We start from the raw sequence: 21,121 nt of genomic DNA, 5'->3' as shown, positions 1-21,121 counted from the left end.
AGATAATTGCTTAATGCTTTTGATTATTGTGGTTTGGGATTTTTTTTTTTTAACTATGACTTCATTCAGGGATAACAATGTGTTATATGAAGCTTTAAATCAGACAGATACACAGTTTCAGTTCCCAAAATATACTGATAGCCTATCAACAGACCTCTCCTGACTTCTTTTTTTTCTAGAAATAAAGGCTTCCAAACCTGACTCATGTCAAGATCTGTACCTCATTTGTTTCTCTGTTAAATGAAACTATAGGGAACTCTGTCCCCAGTTTGTTTGTTTCTCCTGAATGGGAAAAAAAAACAAAACAGATTTTCCTCAATCTGGGCATGTTATGATTTTTCTGAAGCCCATTCTAGAATTTTAATTTTAGCTGGGCTATCAGTGTTGGCCTGATTTCATTTTCTGCAGATAGCTTCATCATCCCGGCTTTTAAAATGTTGATGAAATATTCTTGCACTTTTACCAACTCTATTACTTGGTAAAATTTCCCTCTCTCTGAGTGGTCACCTCCTAAAATAGATAACAGTGGCCTGGATCTTCCAAGCCAAAGTTCTGATATATTCACAAATATTTCCTGGATACACCAGTGCATTTCCTCTTATGTTCATTTCTAACATTCCAGCAGTGGGAGCAACTAATGATGATAAAGCTCTAGAAATAGTCTCTGTCCATGTAGGTCAGAGCCCATTTGCAGATAAGCCTGTCTTCTTATGAGGGGCTCATTGGCAAGTACCAAAGTCTGTGACTTCCCATAGAACTAAGGTAAGGAAATCAAATGCAGAACCCATTGTCAGAAGCCACTGGTTTTTGGTACTCTTGGAAAGCTGCCAATCCGGGTCCCGCTTAAGCAGGGGTTTGCCTCTCAATTTCATTTATTAATAAATCACCATGACTATCTGGGAGCATTTAGAACGGTCACAAGTCATTCCTAAAAAACAAATTATTCATGTAGCCATTTACAATAGGCCTTGTCCTTCTGAAACAAGCTGGGCATCACGGAGGTCTCATAAATCTTGAGTGTAATTCTCAGGAATATCTGTCAGAATCATAGGCAGGAACATCTTGCTTCATTCTACAAGTATTTAAGATTGTTTAAGTGAGCATCTAATGTTCCTTTAGATAAATTAGCAAATGCCTGCCCTTCCATCTCTTTCTTCTACCCATCCCCCAATGGCCTTCCTCCTTGCTTTCTTCTGTTGGAGTGCAAACTTGTGGTTAATGTGGTGAAAATCATGACATATGTGTAAGTTGTATGTAAAAAGAGAAAACATGCTCAGACAAGGTGATCGATTGGCTAGGAGAACAGATGGCAAAATACCAAAAGGCTTCCATCCCAAGAGCAAGGCTGTTTTGATGTAACTCAAGCCTGAGCCTATTGTTATTGCAACAGTTGCTTCTTCAGCAATGAGCCAATAGAGATATGACATTTATTTTAGCTCAGCACACTTATGTCTATTTCTGAAAAGGAAAAAGTCCCAGCTGCTGCAATACCCACCCCCTCTCCCAAAGGGAACTGGGCCAAGAGGGTAGGGTATTGAATCTTGAATTGGTCATCATGTTCTCCAAATGCTCATAGACCACTAATTTTTCATCTCTAACATGATGAATTTCTAGTCTAGTTCAGTTTAGAAAAACAAATAATGAGAATAATATGCATAATGTTGATAGTGATATTTCTTAAAGAATATTTCTTTATTCTAATTTATTGAGAACTTTCCATGTGTCGTTCATGGATCCGGGCCCTGGATGCTTAGGGGATTATATTATTTGCTTTTTACCACAACCCTGTGAGAGAGGTACTATGAATAATTTATAGAGGAAGAAAAGGTACGGAGAGACTAAGTAACTTTTCCAAGGACACAGCCAAGGAGTCTCAGAGCCCAGATCTAACCAGGCAGCCCTTGCTCTTAATGACTATGTCACACTGCTTTGGTAGAACAGAATGACAAGGCTTGTATGCAAATGTATAAAGTCATTCTCACAGCCCCTGATCAATAAGGGAGCTTTTCTGTGGTTCTGTTTGCATTTGTTCTTCAATACAAAGCTGGAGTCTACCTGGTGGGATAAGATTAGATTTCATGCCCGAGATTTGGTTGTTTTTCGGACTTGCCCTTGGGTCCTCACCCTATTTATATTCTGATTACATTTTCGTTATCTTTCTACTGGGGTGATTCATGAATATGATAAAACAGAACTGCCTCTTCAGTAAATAAGGGAAGCTGGGCCCACAGTGAATAAATAGACCTTTCATGGAATCTGGAGAAATTCAGCATATAGATGTCCTGCAATATTTATTAGGAGACCGCTATCCCCACCATGCCTGAGCTTAGGGCAGTTTCTTCATTTAGTGTGTCCTAAGATACCTGCACTTCTCTGTTACACAGCATTTGTTAGCTTTTAGGTAAAAAATTGATTTATCGAATGTTGTGTTGCACACTTTTCTATGAGGTGTACCATATTTAAACAGATTCAAATGTTCAGGGTGATTGTTCAAATTAATGTCACTAAATCCTCTGGAAATTTTGACTATCAAAGCTTATTGAAGGTTGAGAAACAGACAAACATTCATCCACTATTTTTATTATTCTTGATGTGTTTTAAATATGTTGGTTCTTGCAAAGAAAGTATGAACAAAACCCAAATATGAAAAAAATTTCCAAGTTTATATTGTTTATCCCATGAGTGACAAAGGAAAATCCCTCTTAGGAGAAATGGCATTGCAAAAGAGGCAGAGAATCTTTTTCTTTTTGAAATAAAAAATGCATCCTGTTTCTAAGCATTTTTCATTGTATTGGACAATTTATTAAAATAAACCTTTTTCCTCCATGTGGACTTCATCAGGCTTTTCTTATCCTGTGATAGTCTTGACCCGCCTTCCTGTTTCTCTTACCTTCTCACCCTTCCCTCCCTTTCCGTCTCTCATTCTTCCCCCTCTCTCTCTCCCTCCCTCCCTCTCTCCTTCCTTCCTCCTTCCCTCCTTCCCTCTTTCCCTTCCTTCTTTCCTTCTTTCTTCCCTTCCTGATTTGTCCTCCCCTTCTTTCCCAGCATGCACTAGGGCCAGGCACTATGTTACTTAACCTGCGTTACTTCATTTAACACTCACAACTACACTGTGAGGCAGGTGTGAGGCAGGTACCCTCCTGGTCCCGCTGGTGCTACAGACGCAGAAATCGATGCTCTGAGGAGTTAAGTGACTTTCCCAAGGTCACAGAATCTGTAAGAGTGGAGTTCGGATTCAGTCCGAAGTCTGTAACATTCCAGAGCCCACAGCTTAGTGCTTTCCATACAATGAGGATGCATTTCCTTTATAATTGGGAAAATATTTTATTTATTTATTTACTTACTTATTTCCTTACTTGCTTACTTGCTTACTTACTTATTAGAGAGGGAGGGGAGAGGGGCACAGGGAGAGGGAGAGAGAGAATCTCAAACAGACTCCCAGCTGAGCGTGGAGCCTGATGCAAGGCTCAGTCTCAAGACCCCGAGATCATGACCTGAGTTGAAATCAAGAGTTGGACACTTCACCAACTGAGACACCCGGGTGCCCCCGAATATTTTAATTAAAATTTAACAACAGGAAAATAGTTATGATTCTCTAGGAGAAGGAGTTAGTCAAGAGCTGATCCTATCTAAGACCACTCTGGCTCTTGGGACTGAACATTGGGAAATGACGGAGCATAGACAGGCACAGATAAATCATAAGTAGCTAACACCTGCCGAAAATCTAAGAGGTAGGTTCTATGGACTTTGTGAGCATCCAACGCTCTCCACAGGTTCATGATACAGATAACTATGTAATTGTCCCAATTTTAAAGACTGGGAAACTGAGGCACAGGAAGGTAAAGCAATCCATGGAAGGTCCCGCCTACGCATCTCCTGCCCGAGATGAGCACTCTTCCTTTTCTCAGAAATGTTGAGCTGGTTAACTTCACAAGCAGCCATTCACCTGGAGTTCAGATCCAGAGCAAAGACCAAAAAGTATGCTTTCCTCATGGAGGGAATCAGTAACTTTCAAGCCACACATTTTTTGTGCAAGTGATGTGTCTGAAAAGACGGTGTTTGTGATTAAGGGAATGAAAGAAAGAAGAATGACACAGGTAATAGGAGGGGAGGCCAACCGAATCCACCCATGGTAAATGTCAGAAATGTAGCAGTCCAGCACCTGGGCTCCTCAGTGCCTGAGCCCCTCAAGGAAGTCACAGACTGTCATTGATCCTTTCATATGAAATACCAAATTCTCAGTCGTTAAGTGTCTGCCTTTGGCTCAGGTCATGGTCCCAGGGTCCTGGGATTGAGTCCCACATCAGGCTCCCTGCTCAGCAGGAAGCCTGCTTCTCCCTCTCCCACTCCCCCCTGCTTGTGTTCTCCCTCTCTCACTGTGTCTCTGTCTGTCAAATAAATAAATAAAATCTTAAAAAAAAAAATACCAAATTCTTCTTGGAATTTGCCTTACAGGAAAGTCTAGTTTTTTTGATGTTTTAAAAGTGCATTTTTTTTTTTTACCGAAAAGTTTAGGAAGTATTTTATTCAATGTGCTTTAAAAGGTTATTTTTGGGAGTTGGTCCTTTGTGTTTAAAAAGAAATTTCCTAGAAACCTACTCAAATGGGGACCAGTCAGAAGAGCATTTTATTGTAGTGATTTATAATCAGAATGGTGCTGGACAGAGTGACAGGTGCTGAAATCTTCAGGTGGTGAGGGAGGAGAGTTTACTGAGAAAGGAGGACAGTAGTCTGGAGGAAATAGCAAGGAGAACCCCCATTCCCCCTCCAGGCTCAGTGGTCCCAGAGAGAGAGAAAGCACCTGCCTGTTTGTCCCCTCCATATCATCATGCAATGATGCTTTGTACGTGGCAGGACCTTAATAAATATCTGTGAAATGAGTGAATGATTGAATAAGAAGGAATTTTAATTTTGGCAAGAGGAACCATTAGAGAGTGGTTTAGGAGGCCAACCCACGTACACTGTAGACAAGATGGGGGAGAGGCCGAAGGCAGAAATGCCTGTTAAGAGGCCAGTGAATGGTCCAGGGGAGAAAGGAGGCAGGATTGGACCACGCAGAGGCAGTAGGGACAGTAGGGGAAACCACAGTGGCTGGACCTTGGTGAGGAAGAGGGCAGAGGTGGCCATGGGCACTGCAGGACTCTCAGTCAGGAAATGCAGGGGAACGGAGGGGCAGGGAGGCACGTACAGAGTTTGGCTGGAGTAAGTGGGTTTGATGGATACTTGAGGGAAGATGCAAAGCTGCAGGTAGGATTCTAGGGTGCACTCAATAGAATGTCTCTATCCAGGGGAAGGTCAGGATGATGGAAATGGAGGGAAGAAGATTGTGGTTGGGGAATAGCTGCCTTGGGGGCAGGCTGAGGAAGAGACCCTTGAAGGGGAAGAGGTGGACAGACCGGGGCTGGTGAGCAGGGCTTTCTGGATGAAGGGAAGAGTGTGAGGTGGAAGGGGTTCTTGTTGTTTACTGTTTGCTGTAGAAATGATGGAAATACCAAGGGAAGCAAACTTACAGCAAAGAACTTCACACTGGACTGAGAGTGAGCAGGCTTGACATTTGAGTCCTGACTTTGACCCAGTCTTGCTGAGTAATGCTATGCAAGTTCTGTCCCCCACCTAGGATTCATTGTCTTTGCTAATAACAACTAACACGGACTTCTGACCTTGTAGCCGGCCCTGAGCTTACAGCTTTACGTGGATGATCTCATTATGCTCACAACAACCATATATGGTAGAAGTTCTGATCTGCCTCTTACATGTGAGGATTCGGGGAGATGGCTTTCCCAAGTTCACACAGCTAATAAGGGACAGATCAGGATCCAATCCCAGGCTTCTCGCTCCAGAGACTCTATATTTCATGGACACTTGTCTATACTGTCAAATGAGGGATGTGGCTTGGGTGACAAGTCATTTTTCCCCCTAGCTCTTAGTTTCCTGGCTCTGGCATTGTGATATGCCCTCCCCCATCCCAAGCAAGTACAGAAAATGCTTAAAATAAAAAACAGGAGCATCAACAGTCATCTAGCCAAACACGCTGTCCTGGTCTCAGTGCCCGCCTATCTTATCTCAACGAGGCTATAAATTACTTATCAGTCCAGCACCCGGGCTCCTCAGTGCCTGAGCCCCTCACGGGAGTCACAGACTGTTTCGGATACCTGGCTGCTTTACCCATTTCTGTTATCTGTCAGAATAACAGGCTTCTTAAGGTATTTGAGTATGCAGTGCTTGCTCCTAAAATTAGCCAGGCAGTGGTCTAAAAAGAAAAGGAAAGGGGGGGGGGGGGGGAGGACAGGAGGCAGGAAAGGAGGGAGGGAGGGAGGAGAGCAAGCAAGTAAGGAGGAGCTGTGAAGAAGCCGTTGACCTGAGGAGGTGCAGAGTCTGCATGGATGATGTGGCTCTGCATATTTAGTTGACTTTATCATAAGCTGTTGTGGCTTCAAAAGTGATTTTACACTGGCCATGGTCCCATCCCAACAGAAGCTTTAAACATGCTGTCGAAGCAGCGATTAGCATTCTCCATATTTAAAAGATCTTAACACTTTGGATAGGTAAGTAAATAACTTACTCTGTACATCATATAAACTTAAAATGCCTTTGCAATATAGTTCATCATCTTTGGTGAACTTACCTTAACACGAGGATAAGGAATTTAATGTGTTCGGTGTTGTAGAAGGAAAAAGCCTACGTTCTCACTGGATAGTTCTCAATATTAAAACATTTGATGACTGGTCAGAAACTACTGGGAAAACTACCTCTGCGATAATAAGAATTATTTAAGATGTCAAGATGTAGTCTTTCTCCACCCCTAATATTAATGAAAAGCCTTATGGTTCTTTCCATAAATGAACAAACAACCCGTGCTTAAAAGTTCGGAAGGAAACTTGGGAATTCCTGGGAAAATGTTACAGTCCCATTAAAAAAAAAAAAAATAGGGGCACCTGGGTGGCTCAGTTAGTTAAGCATCTGACTCTTGGTTTAGCTCAGGTTGTGATCTCAGGGTCGTGGGACTGAGCCCTGAGTGAGGCTCCACGCTCAGCACAGAGTCTGCTTGAGATTCTCTCTCCCTCTCCCTCTGCCCCACCTGCTCATGCTCTCTCTCTCAAATGAATAAATGAATCTTTAAAAAAATAAATGAAAACTAAAAAATAATTCTCCATCTTACCTAAAATTCAAAAGGAATTGAACACCACTGGAAAGAAAGGGAACTTTGCATTTAAAATTGATCATTAATGAAGAGCATATCCACTGAGTTTACTCAGGGAAGACTGTCCTGGGCATTGGGGGGCACTATTTCCCAGTGTCCTGTGAACACACTGTGTACAGTTCAAGTTCAATATTGGGCATATTTTATGTTTTCAATGCCATGCTTTAAAAAGTGCCTCGTTTCATGTTTTGTCTCCATTAGGGCATGCACTCTGGAATGGTTAATAAAATTTTTTTGAAGTAGTGTCTATACCCAACATGGGGCTCGAACTCACCACCCCGAGACCAAGAGATGCTCTACCTACTAAGCCAGCCAGGTGCCCCTAGTAGATTTTTTTAAATGATTCAGTTGTTAAATGGGATAAAATCCTCAACCAAGAAACAAAGAACCTCCACTTTATAGGGCTTTATTGTTGTTAAATACCAAAGTAATACATAAGTACATTCTTGTCATTAGCACATGAGCTTCGAGGCCTCTGGAACCTGAGGATGTAGGACCCATAGTTGTCCCCTGTAGCCATTGGCGCCTTCTCGCTTCCCTTACCAAGGGACTCTGTCCTCTGTGCCCTCTTCCTTCCCCACCCTGCCTTTCCCCTCCATCAGTTGAGTTTTTCCTTCCCCCCTTCCCAGCACAGGCTTCCCATGTTGCTGCTTTTCATTGAAGATTTTAGTTTGGAATACTGTATGACTTTCTTTTTATGCTACCATTTAATGGTACATTACAATGGGCAATCCGGATGATTCGCTCTCATTTTGTCTATGTAGAGAGGTTACAGCCCAGCTACAAGCTGGGACAAAATAAAGACAGTGAGATGGGCAAAAGTTGCTTGGGTTTTGGAAAGTTTCATCTGGAGTGTTTTTCAAGGTCTTTTGAAAAAAAGAGTCTCAGACAGCAGGGGTGAATGTAATCAGGTCACCATTTCCTTGTGTTAGAAGTTTGGCAAAGGAGAGGCTGAGTGTGAGGATGCAGGAAAAGGAAATAAATGTAGAACAGGCAGGGAAGGAACTTACTGGGGCACAGGAAGCCAGAGACCCTGGAGAGGAAAGGAAGGAAAGGCAGGCATCACTAATGAGGCCAAGAATGGTAGTAAACATGGTCTAAGAGCCAAGTGTTTTCATATGACATGGTCCCTATCTCTGTGTCCACAAGCCTCTCTCCTCCTGCCTAAGGACTGCGTCCACCCCAAGTGCCTCCCAAAGCAGACTGGGGAACAGAATCATGTGGAAAGCTAAAACAAATATAGATTCCTGGGCCTCAGGAAAACAAAACACCCCCCCCCCCCAGCTACTTTTGATGTGAGCTAGCTTGGGAAACACTGATTTGCAGTCTTTAGAGCTGACTACCACTTAGCAACCAGGTCTGACCTTAGAGAAGAGTTGGCTTTGAGAAGGGTGTTTTTAATTTGATAAAACACAACTATAAGTCCAAACAAATAGTCCATCGACTGACCCATGTCAGTCTTATGTGTTGGACATTCAAAAAGTTGATGGTTAAGGGCGCCTGGGTGGCTCAGTTGGTTAAGCGACTGCCTTCAGCTCAGGTCATGATCCTGGAGTCCCAGGATGGAGTCCCACATCAGGCTCCCTGCTCGGCGGGGAGTCTGCTTCTCCCTCTGACCCTCTTCCCTCTCGTGCTCTCTATCTCTCATTCTCTCTCTCTCAAATAAATAAATAAAATAAAATCTTAAAAAAAAAAAGTTGATGGTTAAAATGTTCTATGAATGGGTCATCCCTTCTATGAAAAAGCCACATTATCTAGAGATGCCCTTTTTGTCTTTAGATAAGAATCCAGGATCAGTGGAGAAATGTCTTAAGTTGGAAATCCATAACATACAAACCATCCAGATATTCAAGGTAAAACCATGGTTTGATTTAGAAAGCAAGCAAATGACCTGTGTGAATCCCAGGAATTAGTTGGTTGGCTATCCCAAGTCATGCAGCCAGCAGGGATAAATCTTTCCTTTTATACTTAAAGTAAAATTATTTGAACTCCTACTGACAAAGTGGAAGATGTCCAGTGCCCACCCCACTATTTTTATGGGCTTTTAACTCAAGTGATGAACTCAAGTGGCAGGGGTGTGTTGGGGGAGTAGTTCTTCTGGTCACTTCTTGTTCTGATTTCTTACTTTGTCTGACTTCGTCATTTCGCATTCATCTTGCCTGATAGCCACCCTGTACCAAGCCTCATACAAGCCCCTTGCCTTTGATTCTCCAAACAAATGCTGTTTTAAGAGGTTTACAGGTCACCAGAAGTACTTGTATCACAACACAGCACAGCAAACAACTTGAAAAGTGTATGTTAAATATTCTCTTTCTTTGGGCCTTATCAGTGATCAGGAATTTCTCATTCACTGACTTCTCCCCACCACCCTAATCTTTCATCTGACTCCATAGATTTTATAAGCTTCTGAATTCCCAAAGTGAATTGCCCTTGAGCAGTGTATCAACATTTTTTATCTCAAGAGATAGCCCCAAATTGTCTTCTGAATTTACCAATTTATTAATGTCAATGTATATTCCCATCAACGGAGTATAACAATCACTTAATTTTCATCACTCCCTCACCAAAAATAAGTAAAATTTTTGTTTTTATGTATTTACCAATTTCATAGGCAAAATATATTGCCCCAGTATTTTCGCTTGCATTTCTTTAATTATGAAGAGTTTGAGCATATTTTCTTAAGTTCCATGGCCAGTTATTCATCTATAAACTACTAGGTTATTTTTTTTTCTATTGAGTATTTAGTGATTTTCTTCAATTTTCTTATTGATTTGTAAGAACTCTTCACATATTAGAGCTAGTAACTCATTGTTATATATGTTGCAAATACTTCTCCCTGTTTTTTTCTTCTTTTAGATTTTCAGTGGTACATCTGGTCCCATGGAAATGACCTTGGGATTGGGATTGTTCCTAAATTTCCAATGACTTTACCTGTTGCTTGCTGGGAAAGCTCTAAGATCTAGGGCTATTGGTTTGATGGGGGCCAGCCTTTTTGGGGTTGGTTTTGTTTCCTTTGCCCTCCCGCCCCCCACCTCCTCCTCCTCCTCCTTTTTCTTAGCAAACCTTTATTTTCGATGGGACACATTTAACATATGAGGATTACACCCAGCTGATGCTTTTCGATGTTTCTACTTGCTAGAAGGAGGAAGTGGCAAATTCTCTTTTATAATGGGCCAGTCTTGGCCCTCCTTTGGGTTTGCAAATCACCTCTCTGAGCCACTCACAAGTCTTTTTTTCAACTTCTACTCTTCTCTAAGGTTGGAGGCATGTAGCTACTGATAGACCAGTATTTGCTGGATTTGGATTTCATTTTGCTCAGTTTGAGAAGAGAGAAAGAAGAGGTTTTGTCAAACTGTGTCTAGGCTGACTTCTTTCCCAGAAACTAACCTTTACCTTTGATGTTTCTTTAGCAAGTATATTGTATTTCTTGGGTTCCCTGGAGGCCACTGTTGCTCAGTGCACAGTTTATGTGGGTCAGCAGCATGGCAGATGCAAAATGAGCAGAAATGTACATTTTGTCATAACAAAAAAAATCCTGAGTTCTTCTGCTAAGCAACATTTCCATAGGTTTTGTGTCCTAGATGGTATAGGGCCTTTGGGAGCATTTAACATTTACACATCCCAGGTAGATTTTTTATTTCACAGAATTAGTAGCCCTTTCTTTGCTTTGAATGTGCTTCTAAAGTGCATCTAGATGACATGTGGGTGGCTCAGTCAGTTAAGCGTCCGCCTTCAGCTCAGTTCATGATCCTAGGGTCCTGAGATCAAGTCTCACATCGGGCTCCTTGCTCAGTGGGGAGACTGCTTCTCCCTCTGCCTGCCACTCCCCATGCTTGTGCTCTCTCTCTCTCTCTCTGACAGATGAATAAATAAAATCGTTATTTTTTTTAAGATTTTATTTATTTGACAGAGAGAGACACAGTGAGAGAGGGAACACAAGCAGGGGGAGTGGGAGAGGGAGAAGCAGGCTTCTCGTGGAGCAGGGAGCCTAATGCGGGGCTCAATCCCAGGACCCTGGGATCATGACCTGAGCCAAAGGCAGATGCTTAACGACTGAGCCACCCAGGCGCCCCTGAATAAATAAAATCTTAAAAAAAAAAATTAAAGTGCATCTAAGAGACTAAATGTGCTTCTTTCATAAAATATTCTCAGCTCTAATAATCATTATCATGTTAAGAGATATATGATGTGATATACCCATAAGAATGTGCTGGGTGATGGGCTACCTGGGTGGCTCTGTTGGTTAAGAGTCCAACTTGTGATTTCTGCTCAGGTCATGATCTCAGGGTTGTGCATTAGGATCTGCCCTCAGCATGGAGCCTCCTTAAGATTCTCTCTCTCCCCCTTCTTCTGCCCCTCCCCTGCTCATACCCACAGGCTCGCTCTCTCTCTCTCTCTCCAAAAAAAAAAAAAAAAAGAATGTGCTAGGTGGTAAAGCCTGCTTTTCCCATCTCTAGGATTTCTCATACCTTCATGTTCTTATGCTCACCAAGCAGCTGTTAAAAAAGTTTTCCTAGCCTGCCCCCATAGGTTCTGACTTAGTAGGTAAAGGTGGGGCCCAGGAATCTGCCTTTTTGGTAACTGTAGTGGTTCTGATGTCTGTGGTCCTTAGTATTGGCTTTGAGTACAGGGCCAGATTCTGAACCTCAGCAGTATTGACATTTGGGACGCGATAAATCTTGTTGCTGGGGTGTTGTTAGGAATATCTCTGGCCTCACCCAATAGATATCAGTAGCATCCCCCATTATAAACAATCAAAAATGTCTCCAGACATTGTCAACATGTCCCCTGGGGGGTCAAGTCACTCTTGACTGAGAACCACTGATGGAGGGGGAAATAAATGAGAAAATGCTAATTAAGAACAGTTTTTACTTTCACATGCAGATGTTCATACCCTTGATTTCACTGAACAAATTAAAAAAAATATTTCTGAGCATTTGGAATGTACAAGCGCTTTACATTAAAAAATGTTTAATCATGGCTACTTCCTTAACATTTTATGAGATGGAAGAAAAGGAAATGTTCTTGTAAATTAATATCTATTGAACATGCGCTTTTCCTAAATTAATATTCCCAGTAGTTTTCTGTAAAATATACCAGAGCTTTAAAATTAATATAACAGAAAATTAATATTAATCAGTATTAAAAGTAATATTAAATTAAAATTAATATCAACATCGGGGTGCCTGGGTGGCACAGTTGGCTAAGCGTCTGACTCTTGGATTCAGCTCAGGTTGTGATCTCAGGGTTGTGAGATGAGCCCCACGTTGGGCTCTGCGCTTAGTATAGAGTCTGCTTAAGATTCTCTCTCCCTCTCCCTCTGCCCCTCCCCCCTGTGCACTCTCTCTCTCTCTCTCAAATAAATCTTTAAAAAATTAATATTAACATCGACATTGCTTTAGGAAAGATGTAATTCAGCCGGTGTGAATTGCTGTACACTTTAATAATGAAACAAATTTGATTGATAAACTTTACATTTATTCTAATTTAGAAACATAAGAAGAAAGAGTCATGATGCACCTGCCATAATACTGTTTATAAAACCTTACCTCTGCTCTAATTTTAGAATGTTTTCTTGGAGAGTCTGTAATCCATATAAATAAATAACTCTACCCAAACACACTCATTTTCAATGTGAGTTTTTCATGTGTTACTAAAATGTTAAAAATAGATCATGATGTAGGGCACCCAGATATTTAACTCCTTAAGTCAGTGACAGGAGGAGCTACAAGGAAGGAAGGAAAGAGGGAGGGAAAGAAGGAAGGGAGGGAGGAAGGGACAGAGGAAGGAAGGAAGGAGGAATGAAGGAAGGAAGGAAAGAAAGAATGAAGGGAGGGAGGGAAGGAGGGACGGAAGAAAGGGTAGATGGAAGGAAAAGGAAGGGAAGAGAAAGAACAGGAAATGATTGAGGATGAAGCTCTATAATTTCTGACCATGGATCAGTAAATTCTATTGAAATTCAAGAGTGGAGACCTCCCCGAAGGCTGCTGAAACAATTCCTAAGTCGCAAGAAAAAGAAGCCTGTTGACATTCAGGAACCCTGAGGAGAACAACAGACATCTCCATTGTGGACTTCAGCCCCTCCCTCCAGTAAAGGTGTGAATAAAGCTCAAGACGGGAAAGATGCCTTTTCTCCGGAGGGTGCTGTTATGTACCTGTCATGAGCATGGAGAGGCTTGCTGAGCACTTCCCGATGATATCATTTCTTTGTATGGGAGATCAAGGACCTTTGTGTATTAGTAAAGAAGAACGGGACCGGCAGCTGTCTTTCCTGCTGAGTTTGGCATGCAAAATCGACTCTCCGGAGAGGACCCCAGGACCTTGGCCAGGGGTTCAGAAAGAAGCAGGCCTACCTAGAATGGAAACTCAAAGGAGAGCAATGGGGCTCTGACTTGCAAAGCTGGAGGGAGAATAAACAGGAAAACGAAAACCCCCATCATTGCTAGTGGAAAGTTGAATTCAAGAAACCTGGGTTTATATTATTTTCCTCTGCAGAGGTCGAGCAGAGGAAGATAAGCGCTTGCTTTTTAAACATGCTCCTTTCAGTGTGGGGTGTTTTCTGTGTGTGTCCTCTGAGGATTTTGAGACAGTCCCTTTCCAAAGGGTCATTAACATTAGTTAAATATTCATGGTGGGGGAGGGGATTACAGACTGAAATTTCAGACCGCTCCAGAGTGAGGGATGGCCGGCCACCGGCCCAAGAGATCCGCACCTTGTGTATCACCTGCCTCCTTCCCCACCGCTGGCTTTGTTAACACGCGCTTTGACACCAGGCCGCCGTCTGCCACAATGGGGAGGGCAGCCTGACGGCTCTGGCTAGCCAGAGAGCCAGAAACATCCCTGTCCACACCTCGGCCTCTGGGCCATATCGGGGGAGCCCCCAAACACAGGGAGACCCCATCCCTGTCACCAAGACGCACTTCCTAGCCGCTGCCAGCGGTGGTACTTACCCGGGGCCCGTCATGATGCTGGGTAAGAAATGAAGGATCGCTCTCTCCTCGCAGCTCCTGGCGTTGCGAGTGCGCACAGGCACCCACACTGTTCCACCTACCCATACACACGTATGTGTACACCAACACACGTCCGCATGTGCACACGCCGACACGCCCACCCGTACGCTGACACAGGTCCACATCCCCAGACACAGAGCCCTCGCCCCAGTTAGGAAATAACAGGGCTTCACTGGCCCGGTCCCTCTATTCATCCATCTCTCCATCCCTCCAATCTATCCATTCACTCATTTCGTGGTTTCTCGGTTTGGGCTTGGATTCCACCGAAGCCACAGAGAGGTGTGGGTGGATGGGGAGGGCATGTGGAAGCGGAGGGGCGGCCCGGGCGCGGGGAGGGGCGGGGAGGGGGCGGGCTCCGGCGGCCGACAGCCGACGGGCGGCGCTCCCAGCCCTCCAGCTCGCCCCGCGGCCGCGGCTCCAGGCAGACGCGCACGGCCGGGTCCGGGGCTGCCGCACGCCTTCGCCGGAGCCCCTCGGACGCCCCAACGAGGAGGCAGGGGCCGAGCGGGAGGGAGCTCGAGGACTGCGTCCCCCCGGATCCCGCGCCCAGAGGTGGGTGGCCCAGGCCGGGGGCGCGGCGACCCCCGACACCGCGTCCCCAAAGCGCCCCCCTGATGTGGGGGCCTCAGGCGTGGGGAAAGGGAGGCCTGGGAGCGGCTGCGGATCTGGGGAGTCCTCGGAAGGATCGCGGACTTTAAAGGGCTTTTATGGCCTTGCCTAGCGGAGCGTGTGCGGGGAGGGGGCCTGGCTGGAAAGGGCTGTGGCCATGTGGCTTTGAATTCCTAGGTTTGGGGGAGGGCCAAGCCTTTGGCTGCTTTATTCAATACTTATATGTGCTTTTTAAAATAAACTTAGGGCCCTTTCCCCTGCCCCCTAACACACACACACACACACACACACACACACACACACACACACACACGGGCTGTACAGGAAAAGCGGGGAATATCTAACGGCCGTGGCCGCCCCTCGGGACCCGGGAGCAGCAGAGGATGGAGCCACCGGTTCCAGCTCCCGAGGAAGACGCGGGTCCTTAAATGGCAGTGCTGGGGCGTTTGGGGGGCTCAGGGGCTGCGCCGGGAGTCCAAGGCCGGGGAGGGCCGGCTCCCTGACCAGCCAGAGCCTTGTGGACTGGGTCTGCGAGCTGCACTCCAAAGACCACGCGGGCCGAGAGGGCAGCCTCTCTGCGCGGGGACGGAGGGGTACGTGCTGAGCCTGGAAGTTTGGCCTGAGGCTGAGACCCCGGCTGCTAGGATCCGCTCTTTTATCCTGGATAAAGCCGAGGGTACGTCTCTTTGGGTCCTTTGTGGGGACTCTTTGGGGAGTGGAAGGGGTGGATCGTGGTGGTGATGGGCAAATGGTGCCGGTAATGGGGGGTGGGTGGCGTGCCCTCAGGGACGAGAGCGAGGAGATCCTGGCGGCCCTGAGAAATTCTGGAGAAACATAGTGGAGGACCGGGACTGAATCAAAGTCCGGGAGTGCTGGGAGCCCGGGAACCTGCGGAGGAAAGCGAGGCGGGTGGGGGGTCCTGAAGGCTGAGGGCCGGCTGTGTGCCATGGGGAGTGAGGATGAGCAGGTCGAGCAGTGGGTTACTGAGCTCCCTGCCCTCAGGGCAGACACTCGCTGGCGCTGGGGATCCCTCCCTAATCCTCAAAAAGGGGGCGTCGAAAGGAAGTTGACTTGTTTGGAGAGATGGTGGATGGGTTGTCTCTCCAGACCCGGTAAAGCCAGTTTCCCGCGTGGGGTGGTATTGGTTTGGCTCGGAAAGGCTGTGTGGTCAGACTTTGACAAATCTGTACCCTTCTCTGCAGCAGTTTTAAGTGCGGCGCCAATAATTTGGGCAAGCTTCCTCCCCCCCCTCCCCCCGACTCTTAAATGTATTTACCTTTGAAAAGAGATGGCACACACATAACACACAACTATACATCTCTGTATAGTTCATCTTCGAATCTGCCAACAAGTTCCTCAGGGGAAGCAACCTTCCCTCTTCACGTGTTCACTGGCATCTGGAGGCCAACGCCCACCATTGTAACCCAGGAGATTTCTTTCCCTGGTTGTGTTCTAATTAAAGAGAGAGTTCACTTAAGCATCACAGTTTTCTTCCTGGAAATGGTCCTAATTTAATTAAACATTCTCTCTTTCTCCCAGCCTGGCAGCATCCCCAACCTTGATCAATAAAATTTCAGAGTAAGCATGTCCAAAAATGATGTGTATCTCTGAAGGAGCTTCCTCTGTTTCGTTAAACATACAGCCCTTAAAAATTAAAACTTGCCCTAACATACTTTCTAAATAGCTGTCCACGGCCGACTTTCTCCTGCCCAGGTTTGACACAGGCTCTTTGCTCCGAGGGCACCTTCTCCTTTGAGTGGGTACCCTATTGGGTTATGTAGGTCCTGCAATTATTTTGGGCTGCACTAATAAAATTAGGAGCCAAGAAAAATGAAAGTAATCCTCTTTGGGCCTCGTAGTCCCTTTCCTAGCAGACTGCATGCAGTTAGGTGTTGAGATGTTTCTCTGGCAGCAAAGTTCACTTCAGTGTCTCTCTGGGATGCTGAGGTACTGGTGTGAGAGAGGTGGCCAGGCTCTGAGATGGGGCAGACATTTTGAAATATCCATTATCTCATAGTTCTGGCCTGACAGTTGGCATGGCTCCTGGCCTGCAAAGTTCAGGGTCCTGTGGTCAGAGATTATTTCATTTCCATAAGTGGCTCATTCTGACTCAGGAGCCTCAGGATCGCAGGGTAATAAGACGAAGCAGGTTGTCTTAACTTGTTACCAAGTGAGGGGAAAATGATCCACTGGTTGTTTTACTCTAAAACTTTCCATATTTTAGTATGGAATTAACTATTAAATATGACTTTGAGAAATGCTAACACCCTGGACTTTCTGGTTAATTATTAGAATTGTTGTCTAGATAGCATCCTTAGAGATTTGGTTGACTCCGAAAGCATCCATGTCTCGGATTTCTATCACGGGTGTTATTACAAGTCTCTACTTATTAAGATAATGAGAAACGTTTCAGATAAGAATGAAATCGAATTTGGGTGGAGGTTGTGTTGAGGAATTTAAACAATTGAAACAGGAGCATGTTGAAAGTTACTTCTAAAGACCAAAAGGGTGATGTGTAGTTCCATTCTTTAATGTTATACATTTCTCACTGCTGGTGGAATTGATGATCAATCTTGAATTAGCCTCTGGAATGACTGTTCTTTGATTTTGAGAAACAAGAGTCATCCTTTATTTAGATTATTGATCAGGGATCCTGTACCAACTACTGGAAACTTGAACCAATTAATTCATGTACTTATTAGGTTCAACAGTTTTAGTAAGTTTTGCTAGGAAACGACATCATTTTCTTTATACTGTGTAAACTCTACACCCATGGATAGAGTTCTCTGTGAAGCTAAAAATGCTTAAGGTTAGGGATCCTTCACTGGCACCAGCCTTCCCCACCAGCACGTTGACTGGCTTGGGCCTGAGGGTGGCAGTGCCTCCATGATCCATGATGATGAGATCCAGGCTCTTTGCAAGAGAATCCCCTTCTAAGAACATCTATGACTACTGTTCAAGTTTTGGACCTTTGCCCTTCAGACATGTTTTTCAGGAATGTATTATTATAGGAAAGCTGAAATCATCTCTATTCCAATAGGAAATCCATGATTTTGCTCAAAGAGAAAATTATAGTTTGCCTATATGATTTTCAGTAGCACTTGATGAACTAGGATACTTAATAAATGAAGTGCTCTAAGTAATATATGCTTAAACCTAAGTTTTAAAAATTTGTTTCAACTGTTGCTGATACAAGTGTGTTTCTAAGATGTAATGAATGGCTATCTTGCCCTGATTGCTCTTCACCTTGTGAGTTGACTGTGGTGACTATATTGTCGTCCTTCCATCGACAGTTTAGGACTTTGTCGTCTCTGGGTGATGTCAGCAGAGAGACAAATTATGATTTATAGGAGTGCAGAAGCGTCATTGTGGAATCCACTCTGGGACAGCCTCTGGAGATTGGCTTTTGAGAAAACAAAGCCCAATACAAATATCATTTCTGTTCTTTGCCCCACTCCCTGGAGAGTTGAGTGCCAGAAGAATGAATTAATCATGACCTTTCCTTTGCCTACGGTACAGCAAGATGGGCTTTCTCCAGGTTTCAGCCCAGGGTTCTTTTTACCTGTTGAGGTAAATTCTGAGATTGGGGAGGTACAAGAGAGGACAGACCCTTCGGGAGAAGGGCCTGAAAGCATCCTTGGGCCCACCTACCTCTTCCCCGTGTAGTATTTGTCTCTAAAATCCAGGCACACCCGTACTTCCGGGCCTTGGGGGGCACATTTGAGTGGGATCAGGGACATGTAACTGGTATTTGTTCCCATCTCGGTGGGAGTCTCAGAGTGACCAAATGGGCCATGCCACTGGAGAAGGGGGCCCGTGGAGGCAGAATGCTGCTCATTTCCTTATCCAGGCAGAAGACAGCGATCAGGGGGATGGGGGGGTGAGATGCTGGAGCCTCCCTCAGGTGGGTTTGAGAAGTTGGGTGTTTTTGTTTGGTCTGGTAAGTCTTGGAGGATACATGTCCTGGTTGAGGGGGTCGTGGTATGAATGCTAGGAAGCCGGGAGAGCTACAGGACTCGGTGGAGAATGTATGTCATTGTCCTTTGGCCCCTTCCTTTCCTAGCTCTATGCAGGGCTTTTCTGGTTGGTTTTTTTTTTTTTTTTTTTTTTAAGATTTCACCTATTCATTTGACACAGAGAGAGTGAGAGAGAGAGAGCATAAACAGGGGGAGTGGCAGGCAGAGGGAGAAGCAGGCTCTCTGCTGAGCAAGGAGCCCGATGCAGGACTCGATCCCAGGACTCTGGGATCATGACTTGAGCTGAAGGCAGCCACGTAACCGACTGAGCCGCCCAGGCGCCCTTCTGGTTGGTTTTGATGCTTAAGTGGAGCAGCCTGAGTGAGCAGATCCAGAACCTTGGCAGAGCCAAAACACATTAGTGCCTTGGTCAAGTTCTTGATAAGATCTTGAGCATGTCACTGAAATGGAATCCTCGTTCCTTCACCTATAAAAATGGGAATACCAAAACCTGCCTATTTGAAAACTTGTTTTTAACGAGATATATATGGAAGCACCTCGCATGTGTTGTGTTTCTCCCCAAATCGGCTGTTTTCCTAAGTTAACAAAGTCTCCTTTCCCATCTTTTTTTTTTTAAAGATTACTTATTTATTTAAATAATCTTTAAACACCCAACGTGGAGCTCGAACTCACAACCCCGAGATCAGGAATCCCATGTTCCACCAACTGAGCCAGCCAGGCATCCCTGGAATCTCCTTTCATCTTTATGGTAGATGCAAATGAATGGTTTTTAAAGTGTAATTTATAAAATCCAGCAATTTTGTAGCAGGTCAGTGGTTCATCCCTCACACTGATCAGATGGAAAAGCCTTGAGCACCATGATTCTCCAACCCTACCTCACCTACACCCCCCCCCCCAGCCTCCTTTTGACTTGGGGGAGTCTGGCTGACATTCTTCTCTCTTTATCTTCAAAACACTTGCACTCCTGAGGCTTTTTCCGTTTTTCTTTACTTGCTTCCTCTTTATGCTTTGAGTAAGTCAGAAATGGCTCCTCATTGGGCAAATGGACCCAAATTTTCAGGACCCTAATCCTGGGCTTTAAGCTCACTCAGTGACCCGTAGTGTGATGGATGTCAGTGGGACTTCCCTTCCGTAACTCCTACAAGAATCTTTGCCGGCTCTAATGAGTTTACTCAGTCACTAAGATAGGAACAGGGATTAATTTATTAAGAGTTGCAGTTCAGGTTAAAATTAAAAAGGCTTTCAGAAGAGCCTGAGAAGCCTGGTTAATCCAGTCCATTTATGTCTTACCATTTAACTTCGCAGATTTGCAGATCTTGCAGGTTGGATGAATTATTAAGTAGCACCATGGTGGGGTGACCACAGCAGAAACATTAATTCTGAGTAAATTTGTAAGCGTTACAAATCATTCCTTTATACAAAGACATATAAAAGGTATTCTCCCCCTCTGGTCCAAAGTTCTCCAGCAAATCCTTTGTGCCAGCAGCCCTGGGGTCTTACTAGGACAAGCCTGGACATTTAAGGAAGTGAGTCGGTTAGAAGAAGTAACTGGGGATTTACAAGCAACATGATTTAAAAAGCAGAATATTGTAGCTCCTGACCCTGTTTGTGATGCCTCTGTAAAGTTTCCTTTTTAGTCACTGTCTGCAGGAGGGAAGTCCCCCCCCCTTAAAATGTCCCACAGAGGCAGACTGTCCAAGTCATGTCCAGTGACCTTCCAGTGTCTCTACTCTAGTCCTACACTGAAGACCCAATGTCCTGGGAATCTGCGTTGTTCACTGGGGCAGCATAGCTCGACAAGCAGTCCAGCCATGCCAGTGTCAATAGAGGGATTCCTGGGCTCTGGCACAGACAGTCAGTTTTTTATTTATTTTTTTCTGGATACTGCCTTTTAACCCAGCTCTCCTGGTGATGTCAGATAAAGCTTGAGAACTTCTTGTCTGCAGTGGATCCGAGCCCCTCCCCGGCACCCCACGCGTGCAGTGCCCCGCTCTAACTTAAGAGAGATGGGAAGGACCAGGTCCCCAGGGATGTTCTGAAATCAGCTGATCCAGCCTGACTTGCCTGCCTCAGGTCTTGACAGTTTTCACTGCTCCGACCCGGAGGTGATTCTGGAAGTGCTTCAAAAGGTCTGTGGATTCTGCTTGAGCTTTCTGTCCTGTGGAGCCCCTACACTCCTTACCTGGTCTGTAGGCTCAAAGAGAAATCGAGTCAATACATAAAGATAAATAAATGCTGGTCCAGAAACATTAACCTCTCTTTGAACTACCCAGCGTGCTTTGCACGTGCTTTAGTGAGGGGACCTCAAGAAGGGTTCTTATAGT

General features: G+C 44.8%; 1 protein-coding gene and 1 long non-coding RNA gene across 5 annotated transcripts in view; one reads left to right on the top strand and one right to left on the bottom strand.

The window, feature by feature from the left end:
* Positions 1 to 14,457, bottom strand: part of LOC141369932 (uncharacterized) — a 67,576-nt gene extending 53,119 nt beyond the window's left edge. The window contains exon 1 of the long non-coding RNA XR_012373521.1: positions 14,152 to 14,457. This is a non-coding gene — a long non-coding RNA (uncharacterized lncRNA). The remainder of the gene's footprint in view (positions 1 to 14,151) is intronic.
* A 155-nt stretch (positions 14,458 to 14,612) lies between these two features.
* Positions 14,613 to 21,121, top strand: part of PALM2AKAP2 (PALM2 and AKAP2 fusion) — a 106,088-nt gene continuing 99,579 nt past the window's right edge. For 3 of the 4 annotated variants that reach the window (XM_025888417.2, XM_073876579.1, XM_073876578.1), the window contains exon 1: positions 14,613 to 14,763. The gene's annotated coding sequence lies outside the window, so the exon portion shown is untranslated. The remainder of the gene's footprint in view (positions 14,764 to 21,121) is intronic. The other variant, XM_025888416.2, reaches the window with a different exon arrangement.

This window comes from Callorhinus ursinus, unplaced genomic scaffold (genome assembly GCF_003265705.2).
Source record: "Callorhinus ursinus isolate GAN/ISIS: 27379988/994484 unplaced genomic scaffold, GSC_fseal_2.0 scaffold24, whole genome shotgun sequence".
Taxonomy (NCBI): domain Eukaryota; kingdom Metazoa; phylum Chordata; class Mammalia; order Carnivora; family Otariidae; genus Callorhinus; species Callorhinus ursinus.
This window is presented reverse-complemented; position numbering and strand designations above follow the sequence as displayed.